General features: G+C 38.3%; 1 protein-coding gene across 1 annotated transcript in view; it reads right to left on the reverse strand.

The window, feature by feature from the left end:
- Positions 1-18,444, reverse strand: part of LOC106713369 (axin) — a 65,065-nt gene that overhangs the window by 26,052 nt on the left and 20,569 nt on the right. The window contains exon 2 of the mRNA XM_045679542.1: positions 3,309-3,353. The gene's annotated coding sequence lies outside the window, so the exon portion shown is untranslated. The remainder of the gene's footprint in view (positions 1-3,308; positions 3,354-18,444) is intronic.

Here is an 18,444-nt window from a genome sequence, read left to right on the forward strand (position 1 = left end):
AAATCAAAATTTACAGATGTCAATTAAATTCACGAATGGCAACCACCGATTTCGTAATGGCATTAGTTCTACGCGTTTACTTTTAAAAGAGGCAACAGTATAACGTTATTCACGTGACGGGAAAAAAACGAGGGAATTTTTATATTAAACCAGCTCTCGTAGGCTGCATTCACCTGAGGAGGCCCTAGACGGCAAATTAAGTGACATTAGAGGCATAATGCCGGTCGAGGGAGACGTGAAAGCCGAGTGCCGTGGAGTACGACCCGCGCCGCGGATATATTAAATCCGTCGGCGTCGCCCGAGGGAATTGTATCCTTTTCATCGCGATGAATAGAGCTCATAATGGCACACATAGCATTAAGTGAGCGGGTGCGATTGTGCGGACGTGTGTACGGCAGGCGCAATGCAACGCGAGGCAAGGCAACGCAACGCTAGTCTCAGTAGAGGCGCAACAGACGGCCAGGAGGCGGCTGCCGATTAAACGCCGCGAAATATTGCAGCCGTCTCGGCTCCTCGTGCAACCAGTCAAAAGCGCTTTGTTTCTGATGAGTGTCGTTTGCGAATACAAATAAAAAGATTTCCTCTTTACTTTTCCTCGGTTTTCTGCTTGTTTTGAATAAGGCGTTATACTCTTCTTCAATTAAATGCTGAATGAAATCTGCAGACTCTTTCACGAGCATCGTGTTAGCAGGTTCTACGAATAAAGCACCTGCTTTATTCGTTATTTAAAAGACTTTCGACACATGTCTGATATTAAAATATAGTTTTAATTATACCGCAGGTATATAATCATGACTGCATAATACATAAATACTTATTAAACTTCACATATATTATAGCTTATTCAAATTAATAAAATTGTTATAACCACTTTCGCTGATAGAGATTCAATAAATCCAGATTCATAATAAAGACAATGTAGGACTTACATATCCTGAATTTAATCCAAAATTTAACACATAAATGTCACTGGAATCCGAAAAAATTCAAATAGAAAAAAAATCAGACTATCATCATATAAGAGTGTTCCCCACATCATATAGGATAGGATAGATCTAATTTGTTACATAGCATTCGACGAGACGTTCCCCGTAATCACATTGCGATACTGAGATATGAGAGTGCATATTTCTTTACTTAACTAGATATCCTCCGTACGCAGTCTGGATAATCCGCGCATTTCTTACAGTACGTACAGTCAAAGAAATAAATTCCCGTTCCACTTAGTATCGAATGTCAGCAAAGTAACTATAAGAGCTATAATTTATCACGTATTGCTATGATAAGATTTCTCGATTGTATTTTGAGCGTCACAAGACATTTCATTAAAAATGGGTTGGATATAAACTTCCTCAACTATACCTCGGTTACGCTTCACGGGTTGCAATTTCTATCCTATTAAACGTTTCTTCATTCTAGTGTCCATTCTATGAAATTTCCTTTGTAGCAAGTTAATAATGTCTATGAAAAGCTATTATCTGATCATAAAAGTCTTATGTCCATTCTGTGTTCGCACAATGCTATAATCTGCCACTCGGTTATTGGATGAAGATCTTAAAAAAATATATTGTAAGCTCTTCTATATACCTGGCTGTTATAATAAAAAATCGCTAAAAATAATATTTCTTAAAAAATATAAAAATACGTATAATTCCTTAGAAATAAATGTAAGTGATGAAAATTAACAACGAATTCATAAGCAAAGCCGTAACTTGGTAGGTACTACCGAAAAGCTTGTGTGAAAAAAAGATTGCGACCTCTTTCCATCATAAAAAAAAACATATCGATGGCTCCTACGAATAAGGGCCAATGTGCAATTGACAACTTTTCAGGAGAGGCTCTCAAAGTTTTAACCATATAGGAAAATATACCGCATAGACCCTATTACTTCACCAACTAACATTTAGACCTGCTAATGCGTATTTTGTGCAATGTTGTGAGTTTAGTGCATATTGTTAAGTAAACTAAGAGATAGCTTTTAACACAAAAAGTAAAATCATCAATTTGTTACATTGGTCCTTATACGTAGGACCCATCGATATTTTTAAATATGTGTTTCGGCAGTGTACAACACTATTAGTATATTTATCACGTTGTAATACACAAAATCACATAACAAATGAGAAAAAAAAATTGTTCAAAGAAATCTTTCATTCTAAGTCACAAGTGAACTTAAATCGAAATTAATTTCCTACCTCTAACTGTGCAGTCAGCACATATAAGAAAAACGGAAGCCGCTATACCGTGATATTCCACCGGCGAAATACTTGTACTAAAGATATTGTCAACTCTCTCACACTCCTTACAAAATTTGAAATAACAATATGTTTTTATACGTGTGTTTCATCAGTGGAAACTCACATTTATAGGACTAACGAACAAAACAATCGCCAACCAACTCAGCACTGTGGAATTCGGTGTTTCGTTACAAAAAAAAAAAATTGCCGACGCGTAGAAATATTTACACGAGCGGAAAGGTAAACGCCCGTCAATCATGCGGCAACTGAAGATGATGGATTACTTTTGTGTTATTCTCAATACGAGCTAGCAGAGAATTTATAAAACATTTTAATTTTATTACCTGCCCTATTAGACAGTTACGTTCGATCAGCAATATCTCTAGAATAAAGTTCCAATAACAAAAAAATAGGATAATGGGGCAAACGAGCAGCGGATCGCCTAATATTAATCGATCCGACGCCCATGGACATCCGCAACACCAGAGGAACCGCAGATGCGTTGCCGGCCTTTTAAAATATATCGAACAGTTTTTAACTTTCGAAATGACTTGTCTATTGCCAATTTCGAGAATTCTATTATTTACTAGCTGTCGCCCGCGACTCCGTCCGCGCGCAGTTAAAAAAAAATGAAAAATAGATGTTGGCCGATTCTCAGACCTACTGAATGTGCTCACAAAATTTCATGAGAATCGGTCAAGCCGTTTCGGAGGAGTACGGTGACGAAAACTGTGACACGAGAATTTTATATATTAGATATTAAACAACGGAAAAAGTTCATTGTTTATTTGCATTGACTAGGCTTCGAAACTACTATACCGATTTGAACATTTTTGTCACAGTTGGGAAGCTACACTATCCCCGGGTGACATAGGCTATATTTATTACTAGATTTTTTATTTAATTAGGTGCAGACGAAGTCGTGAAGTTAGTCGCTGGTAGATATAAAAGTCGAGAAAATCTACTTACTATTACGTGATATATAAAAATGTCATTGACAAGAACATTAGTGTGAGTAAATAATTAAGGCCCATGTAATACGTAACACGAATGCCATAAAAAGTAACTTACCTTTATAGTTAGCTAAATGGTGCCGTGTATGAGGAGAGTGTCATCCTGAAACAAAAGGAAATGATAATTAATAATATTAATTTATTGACAGCTTAGTTTAGACATAATAGATGAAAACCTTACTACTCAACATTAAGCGAAGGTTCCAAATTAAAAAAAAAATGCGTTAGCACATTGGTAAAATCTTACTGCCGACTTTAGCTTTAAATTATGGTTTGCTATTAAGATATTACTAATATTATAAATGCGAATATTTGTATGAATGGATGTTTGTAAGTTATCTATTGAATGGCTCAACGGAACTTGATGAAATTTGGCACAGATGTAGAACGTAGTCTACAAGAACACATAGGCTACTTTTTTTTAATGCCGCGCGGACAGAGTTGCGGGCGACAGGTAGTATTAAAATAAATCCATTCAGTATAGTTTAGATTTACTTCGACTTTTAAGAATATAGTTTTTTGTTTTAAATTGCCATTGAACTATAACCGTGGATAAATACGTCACAATTATTTCATTTAAGCTCCACTGTGGTACAATAAATGTTGAATCTCTAGTCCAGGTCGCAGATTCAAGTTGCAATTGAGATTGTGTAAACAGCTTGCAATAAGCTAATGGCGTCAGATTCACGGCGTATTTGTGGAGCCCTCGCGGCGGCGGCGGCGGCGAGACAACAGGTTTGTTTAGTGACAGGGATAACATCGGCACCGTGTTAGCTATAGAGGATTTGTCCTGCACAAACCGCTGCTGGGATACGCTTTCTTATTTAATTAACATCACCAGTTATAGTATACTCTTTAGCAAATACTAGGTTAATGTGATGTAAATTGAGTTGAAGTTAATTTGTGCTCTCTGAAAATACCACTCGTGTTCTTGACGTTTAGGGCTATGATTTTAAGACTTTAATTAATGTTTAATTAAAACACAAACAAAGTAGGGTCAATAAATTCGTTTAGGGTACAAGTGAACACATCCAAACAAGTAAACCAATCCTTGATAATACTTTTGTATTATCAGCCCATTACTCACGACAGCCTGTCATGAGTTACGAGTCAGGCCTCTTCATAAAATACAAACGGACTGTATTCGCCAACGCCTTGGCATGAAAGGCTACTTTTAAAATATAGAATTACATCAAATATTTGCGAGTTGTCGTTTATCTTGCATCGAGCAGCGGGCTGCAGGCGTCGGCGCGAAGGCGGGAAGCGGTGGCGCCGTCGGGCCGCGGGGCCGGAGGGCCCGCGTGGGCCGCAGCGCCAAACGGCCGCGGCAAAAAGCCGCTCGCACCGCGGCATTCCACCACCGAACCGGTCCTCGCTCAATGGAAGCCGAAGCCTCGCTCCAAAGGAAACATATCCAAACAAAAATCGGACTTGATAGTTCACAGTTACAGTACAAATTCGTCTGGACAAGAAATCAGTGTGGCAGATGCGAGAAAATTATAATCATATTAAGAGAGCAATACGGGACAAAAAGTTGAATGATGGCAACGAAGTGGAATATCAAATGGTAGGAGAGCGACGCATCAAACAGCCGCGATATGATTGATGGTTTGTTAATGAAAGTGAAACGGCAAGGGACCGTATTGTGCGGTTATACTGCTGCCTGTTGACGGACAAGACAGGCTATTTTTAGCGAACAAAATGCTTCATACTGGTACCAAGTAAGGACGTTATTATTTGTCAGAAAACATTTTAGAGCCGCGCGTAAAAAGTAAGTTCAAAATTACGTGAAAAATGTACTTTAAAATAAAATACCATTTATCACCATAATACCAGCGTATAATAGAAATATGTCACTAAATCCGAGCTTTTACTAGGCTTTCTAAGCTCAATAAAGCTTACTTGGACCAAAAATTTAATATGTAGTTAGAGACATTTTCACTTTCTCACGCCCGCTTTAATATACCTATGTAAAATAGATTCAGAGAACCTTTTTAATTATCCGAATGAATAAATCAAAAAAGTGTTCTCATCTACATTATTTTTTCAAGAAAAGCTTACTTTTTAAAACAAATTGAATTGGTCAACAAAAGCTTTGATGTTGGCTCACCAAGCTTAATTAATTCTTTATCAAATAAATATCATTCAACCTTTTATCTTATCCAGATTAATCTTTTATTTTACCTAGCTAGTCTTTGTCATCCACTTCCTACCATAACATTCATAAGTTTTAAAACGACACAAATAAAGCTACATTATACGCAAAATAGGTAGATCTGCGTGGAACGGAATGAATGTCAATCACCTGTAGGACAATATTCACATCTCTTGCAATGTCTTTTAAAAACAGAGATAACAATAATGTTCTAATACATGTGTTAAGGGAATAGAAACTCACGGCAATATCTACGTCAGCGTCGTTGCAACTTAGACTTGATTCTCGTTGCACGCATTTTCTAGTTTCAATTTTTAACGAGACATGTGTATTACTATTTAATGCTGTAAACTAGGCGCGGCGTACTGACAATTTCACACGAGGACACAACAGAGAAGCAGAGCAGTAGACAGTGCAGCACTGCTATAGTTTTTACGAACACTTAATGTCAAAACAGTACATTTCTGTATCGGAGTGTGCATTAAAATAGCAGCATTGCATAGTATACTGCTCTGCTGCATTGGTCTGCCCTGGTGAGAAACCGACCGGCATGGCTAGTGCGCGAAGCTTCAATGTTACATACGAACTTTGCACTCGAGTGTACTACGCGTTCTAACAACGGTTCCCTAGCGTTCGCTCTTTAAAACTTGTTAGAACAATTGAAAGGAACGCAATTGTGCTTGTACACAACTACTGCGTCGACAGAAAACTACCGAGAGCCACTCATTTAAAAGAAACGAGTTAGAAATACGAGTTGCGCTTCATTAACTTTTAAAGTCACATGGAGTTGGTGGGTCGAGAACCAAAATCAAGTATATCCATACGTATACTTCCTAAAAGTTCATCTATTTCCATCGTACACAAATTAAACACTTTTCCAAGTTATTTGGTCCTCTGGCATTTGGTTATGACCATCGTGTTAACACATCTATCTAATGGCGACTGAACTTCTAATCACCTTGTATATTCGAAATACTGATTTTGTACGTACGTACATTATCAAAGATACCCCATAGTAACAAGAGGGAAGAAAAAAATTTAAATTATTTCACGTGTTACATACATTTGCTTAAGATGTGGAATTCTTGCGTTGGTATTGGGCGGCGCGGTGTGACGTCACTAAAGGACACCCGCGTAGGTAGATACCGCCATCCCTTCCAGGAATCAGGGACTCGTAAAGTCCGCGGCACAATACCCGCGCCGCCACACCGCCGAGCCCACAAGCAACCGACACCCGACCACGTTGGATTCCACGGTCTCATTTTTTACGATACCATATTCTGACAGTTCCATTTTGTCAATATTTAAAAACACTTTCTAATATTAGTTTAAAATGTCTAGACATGGCCAGTTTCAAATTAGTATTTACTTATTTATTATCAACGTGTTACTATTTTTACCCTGCAGACAGAAAGGTAGGCTTAATTTTTACTTTATTTTTTGTCAAAATATGCCGCGACTCCGTCCGCGCGCAGTTAAAAAAAATATGAAAAATAGATGTTGGCCGATTCTAAGACATACTGAATATGCTCACAAAATTTCATGAGAATCGGTCAAGCCGTTTCGGAGGAGTACGGTGAAAAAAACTGTGACACGAGAATTTTATATATTAGATTACTTTTGGATGTGAAGCTCATTACATCATAAGTTGGGACCACAATCGATGTATAATATTTAATTAGAATTATCAAGATTAATTAATGGTGAAGATGGAAATAAAACAACTAAGTAATAATTATTTTCTCATACATAAGAACAAATATGTACGTACAAATATATTAAAATGACAGAGTTTTTCTATTTAGGTACCTACAACACGACTACTAAGTGAAATTATTTTTTTTTTTAATAGTTTATTTCTTAGATGGCAAGTAACTATTACCAAGTTAGCAACAAATCTCAACATTCTTCATAATATCGTAAAGAAACAAGCATAAGTATAAAGACTTCTCGAAATTAATTTCGGAATTACGTTTAGTTCTTAAGGCTTCGAGAACTTCAAGCAACCTAGCCCTCTTTGACAAGTTTATTAGAAACTTTGGTTTTAATTTACGAAATTATTAGTTCAGAATTCGAGCGGAGTGGAAAGCCAATAGTCGTTGTTGCGAAAAGTAAAGAAAAATTATTTTAATTAGTTTTAGAACTATAATTGCTAAATGATGTAATTTCAATTCGAGTTTGTTTGACATGGGAAGTCGCAAGTCCGACAACGCACGTAATTAACGAGGCGGAGGAGGAAGTGCGGGATTAAAGTTTGCTTGCCTCGCTTCGCCGCCGCCGTGTGCCACTGCGAGCGCACATCACTCTGGCGAGAGTTAAGATAGGGCATTCCGTATTAATTAACTAAATAACTCCGGCAAAGCGAGGTCGGGAACAGTGGTGGCGACTTGCAAGTCGTCAGTCGAGTGTCAATAAGACAGCGCGGCGCGGTGGTGTGGCGGCGGAGTGGGCCGGGGGCGGCGCCTCCCCGGTGTGTGGTTTCCTTTTGATGTCATCTTCGCGCAAACTTTGCTACGGATCGGCTTTGAGATAGAGAGACGGAGAGTGACTAATTTGGCCCAGCATTTGATCTCTGCGACTGCGATGTCGGCGTCCCGCTCACGCCGCCCCCCGCCCGCCGCCGCCGGGGAGCTCTTTGCAAAATTTCGCTTTGATCGCAAAGTTAAATTATATGGGAATTGAGCATTAAATGGATACACATGCGAACCACGCGAGTGCGAGTGCGAGCTTGGACCGAACGGCGCACATTGTCAGAAATAAATCCCAGGGGAGCTTTTTGACGATTACGACATCTTACATAAATAATGAGCGCAGAGTCAGTTTCAAAGTTGTAGGTTTACGTTAGCCGCGCGGCGCTCGTATTTAAGCTCGCCTAATTTGCCGCGAGTATGCAGCACCTTTGTGAGCTCGTTTTTACTAGTTTACGAAACAGATATTTGCGCCCGCCTTCCCCTTTGATACGGCACTTTGTGGAGCATTTTACACGAGTTTCTTTTGAGTCCATTCAGACGGTGAGTAACGAAAGGCTGTCTTTGATAAACACGTGCGAGGACTCTTCACTACTTATTAGGAGGTGCTTTCTTTGAAAGTGATTCTTGTGAAATCTATTCGCAACGTTCAGCTCGGGGCTTGGGGCGGCGCCGATGAGCACCGTGATAATTAAACTGTCACTAATACAATCATGAGAAAAAATTAAATCAACGTTCCGTTTGCGTCTAAGAGCGTGGGGGCTGAGTGCTTCAATTGCTTCGACACGGAAAATATCGAGTGCCTAGGCCTAAATATTACTATATGATATGGCGTACTCTCGTGTGAGTTTAGAACGAGGAGAGCTATTAGTAGGTTATTAATGTTGGTTACACACTGCCGAGACAAAGTCAAAGACGACTCCGCAAAGTGGCGCCTTTGTAAGCGTCGCCGATGCCGCCGCCGCGGGAAGCGCTCGTGTGTTCCAACTCACTCCCTGCGACAAACTCTTTGTCTTGCGACGCCTTCACAATGCTCCCCACAAATAAAGTACCGCCACAATAGCCTTCCAATCCAAATTAATACTTAAATATACAGCTTTTGTTGCCTTTCATGTATGTAAATATGTAAAGGAATAAAACGAGAATTAGTTGTCATATTTTGATATGGAAAATTCGAAACAATAAGTCGGAAATATAATTTGTAACAAATTGGTTCTGCGATGTCTCGGGACGTAATATCGTTCGCTAGCCGATTGCTTTATATTGATGACTTATTTGAGATCAAAGGACTCGCGGCTTTGATGTTTAAAAGTAAAAAGAGCGGGCCGTGTCTTTGTGGAGCGGGTTCGCTTTGGCGGCGAGTAGCGGAGTCCTCTTAACACGACGAAACTTGGGACAAAGGGGACGCCCAAACAACTGATGAAAAACTAACGAACGAAGCTCTTGCAATTATGTCATCCACTTGCTCATTACAAAACAGGCGTCTTGAATTACAAATCTACATGTTTATTACGTATGTTTTTCTTAATATTTAACCTACGATCGAAAGGGAAATTGATTTAATATATTAAAGAAAATGTAAGTACATCAAATGATTAAAAAAATCAACACAATAGTACATGCCTATGTAGGTATAACTCCGCTTCGTCGGGAGGAAATAAAATCAAAGAGGCACCTAATTTATAATTTGCAATTACACCGGCAGCGGGCGAACTTTAAGTGAAGACAGAGAAAAAAACGAAACGGACAGATTACGAACACTAAATTTAATTACAAAGCGAACTCGAATATAACAAATTGAAGAGGATAAACGCGACAAAGTAAAAGAGAAAACACACCCAAAAGGAAACTCGCAGCATTGATATAAACGAAATTTAAATTAAGTACAAAGGGAAAGAAGATGAAAAAAATCCTTTCATTGAAAGCTCTCATCCCCGGAGTCAGAGGGCCGGGCGGCACATCAAAGACACCTCCCGGCTCTAGCCTTATCTGTGCGAAACCGAGTTTGGAAATTAGCGCAGCGGATCCTTTACTGAGACTCGGCCGACGTTCAAAGACGCCGCGTGCGCACCCTTTCAGCCGCTTTCACCTTTTAGGATTACGTTTTCACGAGAGATTTTTTCGTCCGAGTGTCACTACGGGCGGAGGTGACATGATAATGTAGTAATGAAGATATTTTATTCAGTTTTAAAGCGCCCCGGCCGCTACATCTCGCCGCGCTAATGTGAAGGGATAATGCGACGTGGACGTATCTGGATTTTCGGATGCGTAAATGAAGTGTAGGTGAGTGAGAAGTTAAATGTAGGTTTGGCGAGGGGACCATCACTAATGTTAATTAAATTCCCTTTTTATTAAGTGACCAGCTGTCGCCAGCGTCTGTGTCCTCGCGGAATTGAAATAAAAACTTAATAAGTATAGCCTATGTGTTCTTCCAGAATATGTTCTACATCAGTAAAAAAAATCATCAAGATCCATTGAGCCATTCCGAAGATACCTTCAAACATTCATCCATTTAAACATTCGCATTTATAATATTAGTAAGATTTAACTATCAACTAGGTGTTCTCGGGGCAAAGTAGAAATTAAGTTACTGCCGCATACACGATTTGTGGACAGACATTTATTTTTACGATATTACATACAAACAACCCAATTCTATTAACTGTATTGATTGGATAATTATCATAGAGACTGGATTTATAAACTTGTTTTCATATTGTGAAATAAAAAAATAAGATACTCGTTTTACAAATATTTATACACTAAATTTTTTATGGTTAGGAAATATTCTGATAGTCTGAGGCAAATTTTATAAGTTACTGCTAAGGAGTGGACACTATCCATACCAAAAATAGAATTTTTTCAGGTCACTAACATTTTGTCTCTATAGAAATTGAACTTAGAAGTTATTGCACTAAAGCCATACAATTTTACTCTTGTGCAACTATTATCATTTTTATATAAAATAGTAGTTTGCATAATTATATTTTGCTATGATATAATTTTTTTAACTTTTAAGCGAGATGCAGAAAAACATATAATGTGTGTTTAACGTTCAAATATTATGTATATTTATGACTTAATTTTATACCTTAAGTGTTATTCAAAACGGGAATATGAGCGCGAAGAAATAAAAATAATTATTTTATACGTTTTTTATGATAAATATGATAAGTATTAAATTCTTAGAATTTGTCTCAAAGGAATTAAAATTTACGCGCGCGTTGAAGTCTTTTCTTTTAACATCGGAAATCACTTTTAATAAACAACTCAACTTTTGTACATATTCATGATTTGTAGGTACATTGTTTACTAATAATACAATAAACAAGAAAACACTTATTTAAACAATTAGACTTAATAGCAAAATAATAACAATTCAGCTAAAGCTTTAACGAATACACTTAAAGCACTAGAAATTATTTTATTTACAAGGGGTGCAACTTTGAATCGCCGACATCGAAATCAAACAATGTCAACGGGCAAAATAAAAATAACAAAAGCATCGTAACAAAAAAAAAACATCCCTACGCAGAAAATTAACTAGCGAACTAACACAACAATGGGGTACAAGTGACCGAGCCAAAACAATAGGGGCGTTCTAGTAAACATCAGGCAAGGACTCTAGAGTCCGAAAGACAATGCTGCCTACCGTCGGGGACGTCGCCGCCGTCCACAAAGTAACTTTTATAGTTTTATACAGTTTCGAAGAAAAAGTTTCTCAAAGTTCCAAACTCTACCTGAACAAATCAACGCGATCCTATTACTGCACAATCCATCAAACACAATCGCACTTTAACAGTATTATATTCACACTAAATAAATGTACAATTCTTTACAAATTAATTATTACACGAGAAGTTTACAATATCGTCAGAAAGACGTAAATGTTAGCGAAATCCTGCTAAATCTCCGTCATCAACGAAGGTTCGCTCACGACTGACAGATTTTAGAGTTCCGCGTGCGCGCGACGCACGTGGCCGTGGGACTGGGCGGAGCGATGCGGAACCCGCAGCCGCGATTGGTGCTTGTGACGCTTTGATCAGCCGCCGACAACTAACAACATCGCTCAGCGCCTTAATCTCGGTAGTAACGTCCTTTTAAAACAGGTAATTTTATTACAAAAATGCGGATACTGTTTCTGGTCAGATCAACTCCCTTCAGAGGGGGATGATGTTTTCCATGAGCATTGAATGCAATCAGGATTGCGATCCATCGCGGTCAATGGATAAAAGGCTTGCTTTTTCCGAACTATCAAAACATTTAGTGTAGTAACTGTGTTTAGACCGCGTCAAAACAATTCAACGTGAACTACTGAATGATTTGTTTGAATTTAAGCAAAATAATTGCAATAAAAGAAACGATAGTGATCTAAAACCACACAGGTTAATGATTAGAGTGTAAGAAGATGTTATTAATTTTTAACCAGACAGAAATTACTCGTAACAGCAAGTCGAAAGCTTACGTGAGGCAACTGTTACTCTTTCTACATTTTCACTATAGATACCTACTACAATCAGGCAAAAAACAACAATAAAATGATTCTGTAAAATCGTGGTATTTTATTAGGGGTGTTATGAATGACTTTAATCCTAAAATATTTTTTGGCGCAATGGCAAGTCTCCATTCTCTTATTTCAGTAGTCTAAAGTCAGTGTTAATCTTATAAAAGCTCGTTGATTAACTTCAATGTTTAATGTTCATAAAATAGGTATGTAGGTTTCACTATTATCAGGTTTCACTAAATTTTATTTTGACTATAAAACATACAAATGCACAACTCTTACGACAGCCACTCTCCATTTGAAACTGTACAATTGCAATATGCTGCATTGGGAGCCGCTGCAAGTTTCGTATAAACACGGCGAGCGCGCATTATGGGTATCGAAATGAGCGAGTTGATATTTGCTAGATGTTCATTAGGGCTGCGGGCCGCTGTCTCGCTGCGGCCGACACGACATACACAGCGACGGCAATAAGACGGCGCCGGCTCGTCTCGCGATATTGCGGCCTCGCACACAGCCGCTCGTGCCCGCCGCGCCACGCACACACGCGCCGCCGACATATAATGTCAAAGGGTGAACCCGCCGCCTCACAAAGCGTAAGTGCAACCACTAAAAGCCAATCCTAAGTTTTTATTGATACACATTGTATTGCGACAAAGTCTCGGTCGGAGCGGGCCGCCCACCCCACGGCGCGCACAAAGACAATATCGCGACGTCAAAGGAGCGCCGCCCGCCGCCCCGCGCCCCCGCCTAGAGGAAATGAAAAATTAAATTGTCAACACATTTAATATCAGCGAAAACGTGCACGGCGTCGCCTTTGAACGCGCCTCCTTTGCGGCCTCTCCGCGGCGACGACTTTGCGTATTAAAATTTTCAGTCATAAAATTGAAATTCTGTTTAAGTTTAATTAGACGTCGCCGGCCGAGTTCGAAGTTGCATTAGATCGGCGGCGCTAATGAGGCCCGCGGTGAGCACACGTCACAGGTGTGGGGTGGTGGGGAGCGGCGCGTTTGATCGGCGCCGCTGCTTTGACAATTATTAAAATTCGCCTCGTACCGGGTCTCATCTTTTTCCGTCGCCTCGATTACGCCACGGGTTTGTCTCATTAGGGCTTTTGTATATCGCAGGCTTCCCTTTGATGTCGGGCTGTGGCGGGAGCGGGGTGGGGTGGCCGCGGTCCACCTGCACTTTTATTGTTCCCGCTCGGCCTCGAATTTGCACGCTTCACTTTGACTCGTCTCTTTGAGATTAGTGTCCGCTGGCCGCGCCGCGCTCTTTGCCCTCTGACCATCGAGACGTTAACGCAACCGTTGGGAAATAAAAAGCCGTTTTGTCGTCGGATGGAGGACGATTGTAGGATGTCAAAGTGGCTGAAACTTCGGGTAAAATATAATATTTGCGAGTTGTGTGTCGCAGGCGGCGGGCGGCGCGGTGCGGCGTTGTGTGCACGCAGGGCACGGGGCGGGGGCGGGACGGGCCGCGTCGCGAGCACTCGACACCCCTTTATTACTTTGTGCCCTTTGTGAGCGTCATCATCATCGAGTACGAGGCTCGAATTAAAACTTTATACGGCGACGATTTGCCGCTTCATACGTTTTTATTGCCGCCCAAAGCGACCTCGCGCCCGCCGACCGATCAAATGATCGAATGACGTGCTTTTTGTGTCACTATATACAAAAACGTTTCCACTTTGTTTCAAAACAATTTAAATTGATAAGATTGGCCTTTCTATTTTCGCACAGCATTAATTGGTCAATTATTTCTATTTCGTTTGTTAAATTTATTAGGTTCTTTCTACGAAGTATATTTTTATGTATAATCTATTTCATAGATTTGATGATAAACAGTAGGTAACAATCCAAGGGAGCTGGAAATTTTAAAAAATCAATGGGGATAATAAGCTTTACCATTAAAAGCTATTTTTTATGTTTTTAAAATACAACGAAATAACATAAACGAAATCATAGAAGCCACTAGAAAACACAGTATTTTCAACATTCGAGTATCTACGTGTATGGGTTTTGTCTCATTAATTTTATTAATGCTTCAGAGGATTTATAATTGCTATTTGAAGTGAATCTAAAAATCAATAGACACGCCTGAACTAGAATGCTTAGTGTAGTGGTGAGGCAAAATTAGTGGAATAAATACTTAAAATCTAACGTACGTCACAAAGAAGCATTGAGAATTGTAGACGGGTTATCTACAGTTTCCTGTAATAAGAGAGCACATCTCCTCTGCTTTGATAAAGCTTTGCGCGACGCCGACAAAGGAGACTTCTTGTCGCCATAATTACTTGTACAATTTTTCAACAAGTAAAAGCAAAGTGGAACGGATATCCGATATAAGCCAAAAGCCATAACACAAATTCCTAGCACAGAGTCATTTAATTGGTAATTAAATAGCCACTTACTATAGATTTTTCAAACTAAATCAACACTAAAGAGTATTTTCTAGAGCCGACCGACCTAATGGGAAACACACTAAGGCACGCAACAATGCTTATACTATGTTTAATACGATTCAAGTCTTTGTAATGATTTTTAAATGCCAACAATGTATATTGTTTCAATCGCAAGCAATCTGAACAGTTAATTTGATATGAAAATGTCAGTTCCCGGCGCACTCCACAGGGGGTCGTTATTAAGTCAACGCGCAGCGGGCTGGACAAATTAGCTCCATCTGGTTAATAAATATCATTCACTTATTTTTTATTGTATAAGCACGAACCCACATGATGATAAGTGATGATGTAGTCGAAAGGTACTGTTTATTCACTATCACACTCCAATATTCCTTGCACGATTATTAAATTATATTGCTGTGTTAGGAACGGAAGGACTGTTGGGGTAGTCTCATACAAGGCTTTATAAGGAAGCATGCGCTGCTGCTAGAGGGCAGTCTACATTCGTCTTTCCGTACATTTTTGTTTATTTACGTTCGGTTTAAGTTTGTATTATTTAAAAGTAGGGTTAAATTCGTGATTTTGCTGTTAGTTCTTTTTTTAAATACTTTTGAATCAAATATCTAATAGCTGTTTAAATAATTTTTCCAAAAATGTAACTACGTCACTGTATTGTTTAGTAGGCTTACACTGTATCTTAGTGAATCTCGGTTTCGATATTATAAGTAGAAACAGAAAAAGATATTAAAGAGTAGTTGACACGCATTCTATTCAAATTGAGTAATTTAATATTAATATTAGACATATTTCTAATAAAAGAATGGACAAGAAACACATGGACAAAGGTTTTAGTTATATCATTTTAATCAGAAGTTAACAAAAAAAAACTTCTTCCCAGCATGAAAAGAGTCAGTTTCCTTATTCATTAAACATCTTCCAAGCTTTTCAATTCAATCGTATTAAGACAAAACCTTGGTCATTAAACATCCATAAATCAAAAATCTTACTTCACGTCTTAATTAAAGTCACCTGCACCTGAGGGTAATAAGACAAATTGTGTGCAAATTAAACATTCATTACAATAGAGTCTTTAGATAACTTCAAACATTGTCTGGCCATCGCAGCAGCGGGTTAATGTTTAAAATCTCAACATTTTCTGTGTCTGAATGTAATGAAACATTAAAATGTTCCACAGACGGGAGCTGTGTGACTTGTTGGTCGACAAGTTTGTCGACTAGTTGGCGGACTGTGCCGATAATTCATCCTTTAAAACATTTAGTCTCGCTTTTCTCTCCCCCGGGTTTTGAACCTTGATTCTTCTTTACACATTACGAGTGAACCATTCATATCTCAGAATGTACATTTTTTATGTGGAAGGAAATGAGTGGCAATGAATGGGATAACGTCCGTAGAGTTGTACGTCGGAGTGAGCCGTGGTGGTTTTATTAGGGCCCATTATGAGGCTCCCAAGTTCACAGTTACTATAGGTGGTACTAAAGGTAATCCCCGTCTGTGCAAATCTGCTAAAGAACCTTTGAAATAATTGGGTTTAAAGATAAGAAAGCTGAAATTTTAGAAGTCTGTTGAGATTTGATGGTCATATGGAAGATTTTGATATCCATTTGTGGAAATTGCATGAAATTGTATTTTTTTTTCAATAATTCAAAAATTAAAACGTCTTCGATAAACATTATTCCGACGTGAGGTAGAAAACAAAGCGTTTTGTTCTATAAAAGCTTAGCTTTTCTGCAAGAAAATTTTTGGACGACGCTATTAAATTAGGCACAACTGTAGAGCTATACAACTTAGCTAAAAACTACTTGATAAATAAGTTATTATGAACATATTAAAAAACAAAAAAAAATGTAAGAGGATGGATGTAGAGGTATGCAAAATGTTACAATAAATATCACAACTATAGAAATACACGTTGCACGCATGCATTCGAATTACGCATGCAACGCGTGTTACGAAGGTTCCGATTAAGAAAAACGCGCACATCCGGGTCGGGACGACGGTAACCCTTGACCGTGGCCGGCAGGGCGCGAGGGCGCAAGGGCGCCAGGAGACAGCTTTGTAGTGCCGGCAAGGGCCTTTCATCTCGCCGCCCGCCCTTATCGCCCGGCAGGGGTGAAATCTTGCGAAAAATTCATAAACGAACGCTATTTTTACGTTCCACATGATCCACACTTAGGGCTATGGCTCATTAGTGATGTTTATATAGCATTAAACGAGTGAGCGATTTGACAAAGAGGGTGTGGTAATATTTAATTTTGGATATTATTTAAATTGTAAACTTTTTGCGCCGCGTATTTTTGTGTTATAAAGTAAGATTGTTTTTGAAATCAAATTCCATGTCTATATTTTTATATTTTAGTCTAATAGATATTTTTAATGCTTGTGTGTCAGTTGTATCAAATTAATTAATTGAATAAAAAAATTCTTAAAGCAATTAATATAATTAATGTGTGACAGCCCTACGGCGCTGCATTGGCTTTGATGTTAAGCGTCGTGCAGACACAAGGCACTTTTCTTTTTGCCAAAAACTTCCATACAACTACTCGACTATTCATGTGATTTTACACGGCTCAGCTAACACAAGGTGCTGCGGCCCGAGCCAAATTAACTTAAAAGCAAACCTCTACGACAGACTTACAACCTTTTATTTGGATAAACTTTACCGCATGTTGGCTGGTATAGTAATCACTCAAAAAAAAAAATTAATTTATAACTTACGTTGACAATTGTTCAATAGAATTGGCTAATCTAAGGACAATGGGCAAATTTGTATGGAGTCTGGGCTAAATGCTCAACAGTGATGAAACCCATGCCATTTGAAAGATTATGGGGTGTTATTTCATTCATAGTATGGCAGCCATGTCGAAATCGAGTGCGAACATGGTGTTTTCGAGCATTCAAAAATATAATAATTACTATCTGAGTTAGTAGCATTATCGTGTTGTGTTTTATATTTAAGAGAAAAAAACAACATGTTTGTTTGTTTATTGCTTTATTATCATTTATTATATAGATTTAAACATTTTTTTCGAACTACAATAATATTTTAATAATATACAAACATCTATTATTATTATTATTACTATTTTTGTTTCGGTAAAAAAACAAAAATGTAACAGATTTTATTAAATGTAACAAATATTTTTGTAGTTCGAAAAAAATGTTCAAATCTATGTAATAAATGATAATAAAGCAATAAACAAACAAACATGTTGTTTTTTTTCTCTTAAATATAAAACACAACACGATAATGCTACTAACTCCCATAGTAATTATTATATTTTTGAATGCTCGAAAACACCATGTACGCACTCGATTTCGACATGGCTGCCATAGTATGAACTAAATAACAACACCCCATAATCTTTCAAATGGCATGGCTTTCATTACTGTTGAGATCTTGGCCCAAAATGCCCATTGTCCTTTAATAAAGTAAAAACTTAGCGTTTCGAATACATTTGAGCTTTAACATACGTCAACCCTTTTTGTTTACATTAATAATATCAATCAGCGGTGGTCAAAGGGTTGAAACACCTGCTTAAAACAGTACCTAACTGTATTTTTTGGAGTAATACAGTTACACTGCAATGTATTTTATGTACGTAGTAATAACTAACGCAAAGGTGTCCTTGAAAACTTTAGTAA

This window comes from Papilio machaon, chromosome 10, assembly GCF_912999745.1.
Source record: "Papilio machaon chromosome 10, ilPapMach1.1, whole genome shotgun sequence".
Lineage (NCBI taxonomy): Eukaryota > Metazoa > Arthropoda > Insecta > Lepidoptera > Papilionidae > Papilio > Papilio machaon.